Here is a 15708-nt window from a genome sequence, read left to right as displayed (position 1 = left end):
TTAGAGGCACAGGCCAAGGTGAGCGACATATTCCCCCCTCGTGCGGATGCCTTTCTTATGCTCAGACGAGTTATCACACAAAAGCCTCTCACAGACAGGACCTCACACCTGTAGCGGGCAGGGCCCAGATGCTCCAAGGGCCACACAGCCAACCCTCACGTTCTGAGCAGAGACCTGAGTCAGTTCTCCGGTGGCCGGCCCCCTCCAAAACCTTCACTGAGCTAGTCGACCAGGATCTCACTATAGAAAATGTATCAGTTCAGTTGCTCAGTCATGTCCAACTCTTTGCGACCCCATGGACCGCAGCACACCAGGCCTCCCTGTCCATCACCAACTCCCAGAGTTTACCCAAACTCATCCCAATGTGAGTCAAAGACTCTTTACTGAAATGTAATCAAAAACCATCTGCAGAAGAAACCAGGATAAGAAGTAAGTACAGTTCAAGTCTTATTGTTGCCTCTGTCTCTCAAAAGAAAAACAAAAAAAAGCAGATATTTTTGGCATATAAATTTTATTTCAAAACATCTGATCCTGAGACAAAAAAAAAAGTCATTTTTTTTTTTTAAATGCATCAGGACAGTCATCAACAGGGTATAAGCTTTCTACAAGATTCCCCCCGCCCTACCGTGGATGCTTCTTTAATCACCTGTCTTTGGAAAAGGATGAACACAAAATCAAGTCCTGAATATTGAATATTATTGAATTGAATATAACCTTGAATATTATTATATAAACAAAATGAGTCTCGAGCATTAGAAAACACTTAAGAATTAAGAATGTGTTTTTCATGCCCATGAAAAAAAAATATGACAAAGCAAGTGGGTGTAAGGGGGACTGTTTAAAGCTGAGATAGACGCTCTCCCCCCCAAGTCTCCCCCGAGCCCGCTGCTGTGAATTTTTGGGTCCCTGGGGAGGACACTTTGTTTTCTTCCACGTTCTGACATCATCTGATGCAACCTGATGCAAAATGACCCACTTCTTGTCACAGGAGAAATTGAAAGAGAGGCGGGGATAACTCTGTCCCAGGAGAGTCTCCAGGAGCAGATGAGGGGAGGCCAGAGGGCGAGGGTGGGGCCGACTGCCTCCCATAGCTCAGGGAAGTGGTGGTTCCTCTGAAAAGCAGGATCCATCTTTAAAGACTGGGAATCCTTGCAGGTGGGGGTCATAATGCAAACCTTCAGATAAAACGCCAAGGCTTATTTCAGAAAGTCTGAGTGACTGCTCCACGGGTCATGGGAAGAGGGCTTGGAGCAGAGCGTAGGTAGGAATAAGATCCCCTAAGAAGGGAGAGACGGCTTCCCTGGTGGCTCAGACTGTAAAGAATCTGCCTGCAATGCTGGAGACCCAAGTTCGATCCCTGGGTCAGGAAGATGCCCTGGAGAAGGGAATGGCAGCCCACTCCAGTATTCTTGTCTGGAGAATCCCATGGACAGAGGAGCCTGGCAGGCTACAGTCCATGGGATCGCAGAGGGTCACAACTGAGAGATTAACTCACACACACACACAAGAAGGGAAGAGAACAGGAGTGATGCCAGTGTTGCTAGGTCCTAGCATCCTAGTGATGCTAGGTCCTCGGTGCCCCTTCGCAGTGGTCCTGGGGGCCATGGGGGGTGGACGGGGAGCTTCTTCTAGGGCCCCTACTTCCCAAGGAGGAGGCCAGCCTGGGGAATGTCACAGCAGGTGAGCGCGGGCCAGGCCAGCAGGGCACACATGCGATGAAGGAAAGCTCCCTGAAATGTGTCACTGGGGCCAGGGCCCTCAGGATGGCTCCGTGAGAACAGCGTGTGAGCCGCCTGTGGCCTGCGGGACCCGGGTCCAGAGGCCTGCTCCCCTGGCCTTACACAGACATGTAGCGTCCAGCACGCGGCTTCTCACGGAACACCGTCAAGCAGCGCGTGTGAGCACAGGATTGAGACGTTGCTGTGAAAATGGTTTATCTATGGATAAATGAATGAACTGAATAAAGAACAAAATACAGACCGGTAAGATACTGCGTGAAGTTACCATCTTGTTATCAAATTCATTTGTATAATAATAGAAGCAAGCACGTGCCACGGACCACGCACATGCCAGGACTGATGTAAGAACTTTCAGGGTTTTGAAGCACGTCATTATCCACTCTGTCGCCCACACAGAGGCGAGGAGGCTGAGGCTCCAGCAGTCAGGCAACATCCCGAGGCCAGAGGGATGAAGGGCAAGCGGGACTCACCCCAAGGAGTCGGGGACCAGTCACCACCCTCCACCAGTGTGTGAGCACCACGCTGCTAAGTCACAATTTTAAGAACCCCTGTCTTTCCCTGGTTGTCAGATTTGCTGCATCTTGTTCAGATTATGTATATTCCAGACGTCTTTCAAGCTTTCGGCTTCCGTGGTTAACACGTGGGCCAACAAGAACCGGACTGTGGCTTGTTTACTGCTCTCTACACAGCTCCTCACAGATGGGTGTTAACCTAATTTCCTCATCGCTGACTGTGAGAGAGTACTTACGCTTGGAAGCCGTCTAAGTCACTGTTTATTTTAAGGCTCAAATAAAACAGGATCCATGAAATTGCTCCAGATGCCTTTCAGGGGCTCTGAAGTCACAGAATACCATCATTGGAGGTTTTTAAGATTTTATTTTAGTTGAAGCATAATTAGAGAAGAAAATACTTTTTTAAAAAATATTGAGAAATTTTTCCACAGATTATAAAAACATTAAATAAATTATATATAGCTACTGAAGACACCCAGGTATTTCCAAATAGTGAAGCATTTGGAATTGTATGTAATTAAGAATTATCATAGAATACCTTCGTTATGATTCACAAAGTATTTAACAATTGATTAGTTTTTAAAATCATTAGCTCTTGTGAAAGATCTGAAAATATAACTACTTCATATGTTGGGAATGGACTGCTGCTAACTGAAGGTCTCTTGTGTAAATTGTACCTGGGGAGCCACGGAGGATTTAAAGCTTTTCCACACTCTTCCCCACACATACACTCAGGTAAAATAATATTACAACACAGGAAAAGAGACGAACTTTTATCCACCATCAATCCTTTACTGAAAGTACACCCTGGACCAAGCATCATGTTGGTTAGGCATTTGGGATCCAGATGAGTGAGGCCAATTCCCTGTCCACAAACTCACTTTCTGTCCACAGTTACTTCCTGCCCACAAACTTACTTCCTGTCCACAAAGTTACTTCCTGTTCACAAACTTACTTTCTGTCCACCAGCGTCCTGGCTGAAGAGGGAGGTGAGAAAGATGAAGATAGCGGTTGCCATGGGAACCAGGCAGGTTCCTGCAGGGAACAGTGGGTACCAGGTCAGGGAGTCTCTCTGGCAGAGGGGACACCTGAAGACGGGCATCTGCACAGAATGAGCAGTGAGGGGTGGAGGAGGGAGTCTACAGAGGAGATGAGAAGCGAGCTGACTCTTGGAGAATATGTGTAAATCGGATGCTCACGGGAAGCAGTGAGGGCCCCAGAAGCAGAGGGGACTCTTTGGTGATCCAGTGTCCAATGACAATAATAGTAGAAGTCATTGTAACTGGAGAGAATGATTTTAGTAAGGGAGAAGAGAAATGTAAGTTAGAAAGGCAGATTTGGGTCAGAGTGTGGTCAGTCCCCAATGTCAGCCTGAAAGCTTTATCCCATGGGTAACAGGGAACAGTGGATGCTTTGGGAACAAATATCAACATAAAATAAATCACCAAAAATGCACTATCAGAGTTGGAATGTCTTTAGAGAATATTCAGCCACCACCCCCAGCTCCTCCAGACTGAAGGAAGCCCTTGTGTCTACAAGGGAGATTTATTTTTCCTCTGTTCCCCACAGTGCCTGGCAGAAACTAATCACTCAATACAAATGTAATTTAAAAATGAAAGGGTAGAGAAGGAAATGGCAACCCACTCCAGTACTCTTGCCTGGAGAATCCCATGGATGGAGGAGCCTGGTAGGCTGCAGTCCATGGGGTTGCTAAGAGTCGGACACAACTGAGCGACTTCACTTTCACTTTTCACTTTCATGCATTGGAGAAGGAAATGGCAACCCAGTCCAGTGTTCTTGCCTGGAGAATCCCAGGGGTGGTGGAGCCTGGTGGGCTGCCGTCTATGGGGTCGCACAGAGTCGGACAAGACTGAAGCGACTTAGCAGCAGCAGCAGCAGCAACACGACTGAGTGACTAAAGAAGACCATGGAAAAATATTTTTAAGAGTAAAGGATATTGTTGTTTTAAAATAGCATTTAAAAAGGTAAAATTAATATGCATGCATACTAGGTCGCTTCAGTCATGTCTGATTCTTTGCAACCCTATGGACCGTAGCCAGAGAGGCTCCCCCATCCATGGGATTCTCCAGGCAAGAATATTGGAGTGGGTTGCCATCCCTCCCTCCAGGGGATCCTCCTGACCCAGAGATCGAACCTGTCTCCTGCATTGGCAGGTGAATTCTTCACCACAAGCCACCAGGGAAGCGTGGTGTTACAAGAGAATGAATTCAAAGTATAGACACATCCTATACACATGTTAACATGCATAGTGTGTACAGATTGTTCATACAGATTTGGGCAGCAAAAGAATCTTAGTGAGTAAACTTTGCCACACTGGGAGCCTCATGTTTCAGTGTATTCAAATATCTGGGGAAGCAGGGACTCAAATTGGTAATTGCATCTTACACTCAAAGCCTAAACTCCATCACTGTGTTTATAAAGTGTGGCTAGTTACAGTAGGCGCAGGGCCCTGGAAATACCAATTCTCTCTTCACAGGCTGTGGAGGCATCCTTCAAGAATTGAGTATTTTTCATATTTGTATTCGGGATGAAATCAACCACACTCAGCCTCAGTCTGTAGCTAAGACACAGGTGAGTAAACCAGATTTTAGGGTGAAGTTATTGTGATGTAATGCCTGGAAGGTGGGAAGTGCTCTCAGAGTCCTGGGCTGTCGGAACTGGAAGGAATTATGCACAGGAAGGTGCTCCGAGGAGGCTCCAGCTAAGGACTGAGTTAAATGTCCTGAGGATCCACTTACAAGTAAGTTAAAAAATAACAAGGGTCCTCCCTTTTCTCAGCTTCTTTAATTGAAGTATTTTCTACCTTGGAGGTCCCTTTTGAAATGCAACACTCCTGGGAGCAGTCACACCTTAAATTATCAGCCGATGCTTTCTGAGCAATTGGCCAACAGCCCACGGAGAGAAAGAAGGAGAACGGGATGTAGGCACAGTGCCTGGGGGTGGGGGGAAAGCAGGAGGGAAAGGCAGGGAGAGCGTACTTGATAACCAGACTCCAACTCAAGAGTCTCTGGTACAGTCCAGACTCCTAACCTCGTGGTGCTGGGCTTCGACCGAAAAGATAAATGGCAGCTCCCGTGTTGCTATGCAAGACATTTCAGCACATCTAGATCATCTCAGAAGCAATTTGAATCTGTGTAAGGGGGGCAGGCAGGAAGGCAAACAACACCAACCCTAAAAACAATGGAAAAGTATTGACTTTTGACTTCAAATACATTTAGACGATCCCTGAGGGGTGTTTGTATACTGGAGAGCAGACTTTAGAAGTAATATAAAACATGTTAAGTAAAGACGTTTGTTTGTTGTCGTTCAGTTGCTAAGTCGTGTCCAACTCTTTGTGACCCCATGGGCTGCAGCACAACAGGCTTCCTGTCTCCCGGAGTTTGCTCCAGCTCACGTCCACGGAGTCGGTGACCCATCCAACCATCTCAGCCCCTGTTGCCTCCTTTTCCCTTTGCCTTCAATCTTTCCCAGCATCAGGGGCTTCTCCAATGAGTTAGCTCTTAGCATCAAGTGGCCAAATTATTGGAGCTTCAGCTTAAGCATTAGTTCTTCCAATCAACATTCAGGATTGATTTCCTTTAGGATTGACTGGTTGGATCTCCTTGCAGTCCAAGGGACTCTCAAGAGTCTCCTCTAGCACCACAATTCAAAAGAATCAATTCTTTGGCTCTGAGCCTTCTTTATGGTCTAACTCTCACATTCGTACATAACTACTGAAAAAACCATAGCTTTGACTAGATGGACTTTTGTCAGCAAGTCTTTGCTTGTTTTGCTTTTTAATGGCAAAACACTCCAGTATTCCCGCTGTGAGAACCCCATGAGCAGAATGAAAAGGTAAAGACGTAGTCAACAGAATAGCCAGTACAGATAAACCTACATCCTGAAAATTCACCAGATTCTTCTAACACTGCAACTAACATGCTCTACCACAAACTGTTGCTGAAGAAATTGAAAAATAAATTTCTCTTCTGCTTTAAGAATATATTTTTTTAATTTTTACATAGTAATCAAAAAATTGTTTTCCTTGTGATGAAGACTTTTAAGATCTACTGTTTTAGCAGAATGAAATAATGCCATTTGCAGCAAGATGGCTGTACCTAGAGATTAACAACAGTAAGTGAAGTCAGAAAGAGAAAGACAAATACCTCATGATACCACTTATATGTGGAATCTAAAGTATGACACAAGTGAACTTGTCTATGAAGCAGAAACAAACTCATAGGCATAGAGAACAGATTTGTGGTTGTCAGGGGGAGGGACAGTGGGACAGGGAAGGATGGGGAGTTTGGGATGAACGGATGCTGACTACTATATATAGAATGCATAAACAATAAGGTCCTATATATAGCACAGGAAACCATATTCAATAACCTATAAAAATCATAATGGAAAGGAATGTGAAAAATAATATATATACACACACATATATTCATAACTGAATCACTTGCTATACAGCAGAAATTAATACAATACTGTAAATTGACTATACTTCAATAAATTTAAAAAAAAACTCTTTAGCAACTTTCAAATATGCAATACAGCAACTTTAACTATAGTTACCACTCTTTTGGGCTTCCCTGGTGGCTTAGATGGTAAAGCAACCACCTACAACGCAGGAGACCCGGGTTCCATCCCTTGGTTGGGAAGATCCCCCGGAGGAGGGCATGGCAACCCACTCCAGTCTTCTTGCCTGGAGAATCCCATGGACAGAGGAGCCTGGCGGGCTACAGCCCGCGGGGTTGCAGGCAGTCGGACACGACCAAGTGACTGATATACAGACGCACACCATGCTTCACATGACATCCCGTGTCTAACTATGAAACCTACTTGTAGCTTTTCTTAGTACCCTGGCTATAGTTTTCATGCATGACCTTCAAACATCTGCTTGTATTGATGAATTAACAGCAGAAGCTCGTCACAGTGCTTTCTTGGAACCATACCCCCCAGAGAAAATAATTCGCTGGGATTTTTTTTTCATACTTTTCCTATAGACTTCCTGAAAGCGATAGTGCTCAGTAAGCTTTTCAAAGTTTAATTGGGTTTGTAACTGCATTGGTCAACCCTAATGGCCTTAAGTATCACCAAAAGTTGCTGAGCACGGGCTTTGTAAATACATATTTTGTGAATATTAGCTCCATGCACGATCATGGCAGCATACACAGCAAAGATAGAAGATGCCAGAAGTAGCAGCTTCCCAACTCTATTTCCCCATCCATCTGTGTCTCTGTCACCAAGAACCTTCTCACTTTTGCTAACAAATACCAAAGCAGACCTGAATTTTAATTCTTTTTCCTTATTTTCAGCTTCTGATGACCATATTCATGAGCAACAGAAGGGTCAAAACCGTTAGTATCCTCAGATACGCTTTGCTGTTGTTGTTCAGTCACTACATCGTGTCCGACTGTGACCCCACGGACGGCAGTACACCAGCCTTCCCTGTCCCCCACTATCTCCTGGAGCTTGCTCAAATTCATGTCCATTGAGTCAGTGATGCCATCCAACCATCTCATCCTCTGTCGCCCCCTTCTCCTCCTGCCCTCAATCTTTTCCAATGAGTCAGCCCTTTGCATCAGGTGGCTAAACGACTGGAGCTTCAGCTTCAGCATCAATCCTTCCAGTGAATACTCAAGGTTGATTTCCTTAAGGATAAACTGGTTTGATCTCCTTGCCGTCCAAGGGACTCTCAAGAGTCTTCTCCAGCACTACAATTTGAAAGCATGAATTCTTCAGCACTCAGCCTTCTTTATGGACCAAGTCTCACATCTGTACATGACTACTGAAAAAACCATAGTTTTGAATATGCAGACATTCACTGGCAAAGACAAGCATTAAAATCACTTGAAAGTGAGCTGTAAGAGAAACGATGTTTGTTCTTTAAGCTTTGGTCCAGCAGATGCAGCTGAGCTCCTTCTGTGCAGCAGACAGCGGCTGTGCAAAGACAGGGGCAGGAAGACAGTCGTTGCCCTTTCGGAGCAGCACCATGTGGCTGAAGGCAACCCGGGTCTGACTCATGAAATAATTGGTGACGTTGGGATTGTGTTGAGAAACACTACTAAGGATCAGGAGAGTTGACTTATAATCTCCGTGTTGCCAATTGCCAGGTATGTGACTTCAGACAAGTCACAATGCCTGTCTTACAGAGTTTTCCCCATAAAATGTGCCATTTGGCCACCATGAGATGGTTCCTTTCTCACCCAGAATCGTCTGGTTCCATGTCAGTCAAGTCTAGTTCCGTTCAGTTCAGCTCAGTCGCTCAGTAGTGTCCAACTCTTTGCGACCCCATGAACTGCAGCATGCCAGGCCTCCCTGTCCATCACCAACTCCCAGAGTTCACTCAAACTCATGTCCATCGAGTCGGTGCTGCCGTCCATCCATCTCATCCCTTCTCCTCCTGCCTTCAATCTTTCCCAGCATCGGGGTCTTTTCCAGTGAGTTGGCTCCTCATATCAGGTGAGCCAAGTATTGGAGCTTCAGCTTCAGCATCAGACCTTCCAATGAATATTCAGGACTGTTTTCCTTTAGGATGGACTGGTTGGATCTCCTTGCAGTCCAAGGGACTCTCAAGAGTCTTCTCCAACACCACAGTTTGAAAGCATCAATTCTTTGGCACTCAGCTTTCTTTATAGTCCAACTCTCACATCCATACATTACTACTGCTAAAACCATAGCCTTGACTAGACGGACCTTTGTTGGCAAAGTGATGTCTCTGCTTTTTAATATGCTGTGTAGGTTGGTCATAACTTTCCTTCCAAGGAGCAAGCATCTTTTAATTTCATGGCTGCAGTCGCCATTTATAGCCCATTCAGGGAGAAACCAGGAGGGTTCACGCCTACAGCACCTGTCACTCATCAGGTGGGTGACGTGAACTACATTCCTTAAACCAACTCACTTCTGTTTGAATGCTCTCTCTTCTTTCTGAAGGTGCTCAGTTTAGGATCTAAACTGCTAAGGGACACCAATTCTTTAAACATAGTGTTCAATCACTCAGTCATGGACTGTAGCCCTCCAGGCTCTTCTGTCCATGGAATTCTCCAGGTAAGAATACTGGAGTGGGTAACCATTCCCTTCCCCAGGGGGTCTTCCTGATCCAGGAATCATACCCGGGTCTCCTGCCTTGCAGGTAGATTCTGGAGGGCTCAACTTCTCATTATGTAAAAAGATCAAAATATCACATCTGATGAGAGAAATGGATAATGATGACCCATATTGCCCCTGGTTAGTACAAGAATTCCACAGAATCCATAGCAACAGTGATTCAATTGATCGTTTTTGATCTCAGTTCAGTTCAGTTCAGTTGCTCAGTCATGTCCAACTCTTTGCGACCCCATGGACTGCAACAGGCCAGGTTTCCCTGTCCATCACCAACTCCTGGGGCTTACTCAAACTCATGTCCATCGAATCGGTGATGCCTTCCAGCCGTCTCATCCTCTGCCGTCCCTTCTCTGCCTTCAATCTTTCCCGGTAGCAGGATCTTTTCCAGTGAGTTAGCTCTTTGCATCAGGTGGCCAAAGGATTGGAGTTTCAGCTTCAGCATCCGTCCTTCCAATGAATGTTCAGAACTAAACATTTGATCTAGGCAACCAAAAATGAGAGGTAGTCCATTGCTATTAGATTTTGGACTTTAAACAATTTTAGGGGATAATTCTATTAGTTAGTCATATAAATACTATACATCTACTCCTATTTCCCTGAATCTCCGTATGAAAGCCTTTGTCTGTAAGATCAGTAAATCTTAGAGAAAGCAGTAAATGTTGAACAATCTGAAAAGGCAAGTCAGAAAAACCCACTTACAAAGGCTTCCATTCTGCCCAAAATGGATGTATTTGTAAGGAACACGGCTAACATGACCTTCTGAAAGTGCAGGACACCCAGCCTACAAGGTCTGCTTTTCAAAGCTTCCATCTGTCCCCATGGCCATTTCTAGGTCTGCCAAGAGGAAAAGATGTTCTTCAGCTGTCTGGATGAGGGGTCTCAGAAGGGAACCTGAGACCCTCTCCTTCTATGGAAGCCTGGAGACTGGCCGCCTACCACCCCAGGCCCACATGATGGACGGGAAGCCAGACTGCTTCCCAGGCAGCGTCAGTTGTGTGCAGTAAACACAGACCTGCTCGTTAAGAGGGTGTCCTGCCTGGCAGCTCACTCACTTCCTTCAGGACCCAAACCCTCCGTCGCCAGAAATACCAGCAACCCTGTGTGCCCATCAGCTCTGAAGTGAGGGCTTATGGATGAGAAGACCCTTTTCGTTCTAACAGATTCCCCTGCTATTTGGAAACTAGGAAGGAGGATTCCTACTTAATTTAACACCCCCCTGAACACTGCACTGAGTTGAAAAGATTGTTGTTTTGATGACAAAGTTGACATTTCAAACAGAGGAGTAGCTCACGGTGGGGATGCCTTGGGCTCCGACCCAGCAAACTGGAAGGATTTCACTCAGCCGGGCTGAGTGCAGGAGCCCAGCACAGGGTGTGGTTTCTATAGCATCTCTGCCTCCAGGCTGGGTGGGCTTGGCTGAGCTTCCCCATCTCTAAATCTCATCAGCTCCTGAAGCATAAAGATCACTGGGAGGTTTATATGCGACAGTGCATTGAAGCATTTGCTCTATACCTTAGAGGCTTGCAGTGCATGGCATATCTATATAATTGTTATTAATACTAAAAAGCCCCAAAAGGGGGCATTATCAGTTTCCTATTGATTTGGGAAAACAGCCTCAGTAGTTTCTGGAACTTGATTCACGGTTGACCATGAATTACGGAAAGGGCAAAAAGATGAAATTCCTTAAAATATAAATCTCAAGGGTATGGAATAGAATCAAAGAACCCTGTGAAACTGAACACAAATCATGCTTTGTTTTCAAGGAAAATTGTGCTTGAATTACCAACCTAAATATTTCAATACACTTTGGAGAGACACATGTTTTCTTGGGATGATAAAATATGTATTTTGCAAAAAAAAAATAGAAAGCATATCTAAAAGGACTGAAATATATATATTTCTGTGGGATCTTCGATCTTTGTTGTGGCATGCAGGATGTTTCCCTGCAGCATGTGGGATCCAGTTCCCTAACCAGGGATTGAACCCGGGCCCCCCACATTGGGAGTGCAGAGTCTAGGCCACGAGACCACTGGGTAAGTCCCTCAAATCTATTTCTGAATGCTGTTATCCATCCATACCGTCCCCACTTAATGGAGATACATCACCACTGTGCTGACCACCAGGGCAAAACCCTGTCTATACTTCAGGGTTAGTTTTGCACTTGGAATTCACAGTTGGTCTCACATACCAACTGTGTTCTGAGTAGTAAACAGTTCTCAGAACTTCGTAAAAACTAGTAGAAGAGAGAGCCTACTGCCTTTGGAGGAGGAAATTAGTGCCGTGTGTGATATTTGCAATAAATGTCGATGGAATCCAGAATGAGAATTTGCCTTCGGGATGAATTGGTAGGACCTGTGGTAACAAATGTCATGAACTCCTGGGCAGAGTCTGGTCAGGGTCAGTGATAAAGGGCCGGCCACAGGGTTTGGAAGGCCTATGATCTCATCAGGAAACCTCAGCTTCCCACTGCAACACTGCTCACCGTGGACAATGGGTCCGCCTTGGAAGAGCTGGACCTCGTTAGCTGCACCAAGGTCAGACCTGAGAAGCCAAAGAACAGCAACGCACCAGACCTGGCATCTGGTCACGCACACCCCCGAGCAGAGGTCAAGTCCTCTGCCAACTGCGATTCTGCAGACAGCCCGCTCACCCCCAGCTGGCGGCAGGAGGATCAGAGTTTACCACCTGTTGGAGAGAGTGTCTGATTTTGCTCCAAATATCTGAATATACGTTTGAAGCCAGAGTGCCCAAGTCACCTGGCCACATTTCCACATCCATGCACCAGTTGCTCATGGTCAACCCGGCAGGCACCAGGGCCTGTGGGGACAGAGAGAGACATCCACAGTCTCCCTTCTGTCTGCAGTGCAGACCATGTGACGGGGACGATACAAGAAACAGTTACTCAAATTCCGCTGCTAAATATGAACCCTGAATGGAGGCCCCCTTGTCCCCCAGGTTATCAGCTAAAGAGAAGGGGCTCAACCATGTGATGAGGTGCAAGCTCTGGCAACTGATCTGGTGGATCTCGGAGGCTGGAAAGGACCAGGGCCTGGTAGGGGCTGGGGAGGGCCCTGAAGAGGAGGGGTCGCAGCAGAGCTTTGAAGGAGCAGGGTCCGTGTAGGCAAAGAGGAAGGGTGGTCCTTCAGAACCACCACCGCCGCCCCCCCGAATGTAAAACCAGCCTTTCCCATTTTTCATCAGTCTTTGTCAGCATCATTTACCCCGAAGATTTTGTGCAAATGAAAAACATTACAAGCAATCAGTAATTAAAGATAATTGCTTCAGTGGAAGAGATTTTTGTTTTCCTAACCTCCTCTCTCTGTCTGCAGAAAGGCAGCTCCCGATTACATCTGCTGTGGGAAGACTTTGCCCGGCTTACTTTAAAGAAGAAGTCACTGTTTGATTTGGTTTCTTGTCCTCGATATGTCGGCCCCGGTCTCTTGCCTCTCCATTCCAGGAAGGAAAAATAAAAGAACAAGACTCTTTAAACATCAGAGTGATGGTTGCTTACATATACAGCCTCAATATTTTATACAACAGCCACTTAGGAAAATGCGCAAGAATCGCCCAGCTGGCAGCTTTGATTTGGCAGGTGCACCTCCGCTGAACCAATCACTTCTGATCTGGCTGCAACTCGTTTGGCTCTTCTGGCTGCATTGCACCAGTGTGTTTTTATTTCAAAAGGTCATTCACCTCTTCCACGGTTCAAGGGACCATTTTGTTCATTTAAAGGATGACTGTAATGATATATGAAGACATAGCCAAGGACCATGAGTTAGAATTGTGAGCAAAGCTTGTAGGAAAACCTAGGAACGCAAACCACAAAACACACAAAAAATAAATTAAAATATCATTCCTTCATTTTAAAAAAGTGAAAAACACAACCTTTCTAAACCACACTGTAAGAGTTTTACTCTGTACTAAAATTAATAATCACACGTGCTATAAATACTTCATTTATCTATTTAATCCACATTCTGCATTGGCTGCATATTCTAGCTGCCTGCTCGATTTAACTAACCCACAGCAAATGAAAGCAGAGATGGATATAGATTTGGTTTGTACATAGATTGTTATGGAGTCTACAACTAAACTTAGGTCTTACTTGATCAACTGGATACTGATGTATCTTTCCCACCTCGGTGGGCAGGAGATGAAGGGGGCCTAATGAAACGGTCGTAAGTGGCTGTTACGGTCGTAAGTGCTGTACTGCTCTCTGCACGACAGGCCAGTGGATCTAAAGACCAGTTGCTGGTACAAGGAATAGCAATTTTATTTAGAAAGCCAGTCAACTGAGACAATGGGGGACTAGCACCCCGAAGACCCATTTTCCCTGAGTTAGAATGCAGGCTGCTTTTATACTGGAAGGGGAAGGGGTCAAATCCTGGTTCTGGTCAGCCTTCAGAAGGGATGTGTCAGTTTCTGCCTTCCTGCATCCGTTCACAGGTGGGCCAGGTCAGGATGTCTCCTGTGAGCCGAACAAAGGTATTTTAGCTTAGCCCTCATTACCTGGGAGGCAGGGTTCCCGGAGATGGGTCTATATGTAGAATTTAAACTTACAGGCAACACCCCTTTACTGATGAACTTGGAATAGGATACAAAGGTTCTTCCCTAGGGAATTCCCTGGTGGTGTGGTGGATAAGAGTCCGCCTGCCAGTGTAGGGGGCACGGGTTTGATCCCCGGCCAACCATAGGCTACATTCAGGTAACACAGGTGGCCGTCACTTGGTGGTACCATATTAAGATATTTGATTTACATGAGATCTTTATAATCAGACTACTGTGGTTTTCACAGATGTTTGGCCTGTACAAATGCTGAAGTTAACAATTTATTTATGCTACCATCCACCTGTATTTACGGAGACCGCGAGGCAGAAAACAGAACCACTTGGGGGCTGAAAAGAATTTGAATGAGCCCCACCACTGTCTGTCGTGGAGCTTTCCAGTCCAGTCCTTCCTGACCTGACCTTCCTCGGGTGTGAAAACGCAGGCGCTACGACCTAGGGCCGAGCTGGGGGGACCGCCAGGCTCACGTGGATGGAAGAAGGGCTGAGCGCGCTGCCTGGCAGGACAGACACGCTGACCCACGGGTGGGGCTCATTGGCGCCCTGCCCCTCAGAACCCCCCACCCCACATGGTCCCAGCAGCAAACACAAGCATTGACAGGTGTGTGTCTGACCCTTGGGCAGGTGTGCTGGGCTGGGAGCAGAAGTCAGGCATCTCAACATCTGTATTTATCCACCGACTGACACCCTGCCATCTCTGTCTCCCCAAGCTCAGCCTGAATATGAGGGTGAGGTGGGGGGGAGCCCATGCTCCCTTCTGGGAGGGAGTGCAGAGGCCCTGTGGACACGAATGCAAATGCACCAGGGTAACTGCCGCCAAGCGCTGCCAGCCAAGCCTTTCCTGTTACTTACGGGCTCAGCTGATGCAGGCCCTGTTCACAAACACAGCATCCATGCCAGGACTTGGACCCAACAGCACCTCAAGCACAAACCAGAACAAACTGCACTAATTTGCCTGAACCCCAAATGGAGCCAAATTCGAAGCTTTTATTTTTGAAACTGCTGGTAGCAGAGAACCACAGCTTCAAAAACACCAGGAAAAGAGCCTCAACCAGGCATTACGACAGGAAAGATGCCTGAAATCTATTTCAGTGTGAAAATGCCATGGTGTTCTTACTCTCCTTTCTAAAACTGCTGAATCCATTATTAAAATGGTAACCTACATCATCTGACGGCCTCTACATGGAGCCACACTTTATTTACCCTAAGATCTCTCAATCAAGTGGAGACATAATCAGTGTGATCAATTTACGGATTTCTACAGCATCTATTCCTGTGACACATTAAATCTATGTCTCTATAAGAGAAGTAATTGATTTTTTTCCCAAAGCAGGATTTTTTTTTTTTTTCCAGTTCCAAGAACAGCTGAGGGCTGCAGAACTGAGCAGATGGCCCCACGGAAGAATCTGCTCGGTAGATAAGATAGTTTATAAGACATATTGTACATCCTGAATAACTGTCAGACTAGGTCACTTTCACTATTGGATTGGACTATACCAAAATATTTAAGGTCTCAATTTTTCCAGAGTTCACAGTAACTTTCCTGCCTAGACCTTGACTTAAGCTTGGATTTTCCCTCATTCACAGAACCTGGCCTGTGACCGCATCTGGGGATCCAGTTGTTACTCTGTTGACCGCACTGGGGTCTTTACCACGTCTGACCTGAGTAAAAGGTTGTTGTTCAGTCACTAAGTCATGTCTGACTCTTTGTGACCCTATGGACTGCAGCATGCCAGGCTTCCCTGTCCTTCACTATCTCCCAGAGTTGGCTCAAATTCA

The 15708-nt window shown here is 46.0% G+C and overlaps 1 long non-coding RNA gene across 1 annotated transcript in view; it reads right to left on the bottom strand.

Moving 5' to 3' along the window:
• LOC123328944 overlaps nt 1-15708 on the bottom strand; it is a 27818-nt gene extending 12110 nt beyond the window's left edge. The window contains exon 1 of the long non-coding RNA XR_006543965.2: nt 12675-15708. This is a non-coding gene — a long non-coding RNA (uncharacterized LOC123328944). The remainder of the gene's footprint in view (nt 1-12674) is intronic.

The sequence above is a fragment of the Bubalus bubalis genome, chromosome 13 (genome assembly GCF_019923935.1).
Source record: "Bubalus bubalis isolate 160015118507 breed Murrah chromosome 13, NDDB_SH_1, whole genome shotgun sequence".
Classification (NCBI taxonomy): Eukaryota; Metazoa; Chordata; class Mammalia; order Artiodactyla; family Bovidae; genus Bubalus; species Bubalus bubalis.
The sequence above is the reverse complement of the archived record's forward strand: the minus strand, read 5'-3'. Positions and strand labels throughout refer to the sequence as shown.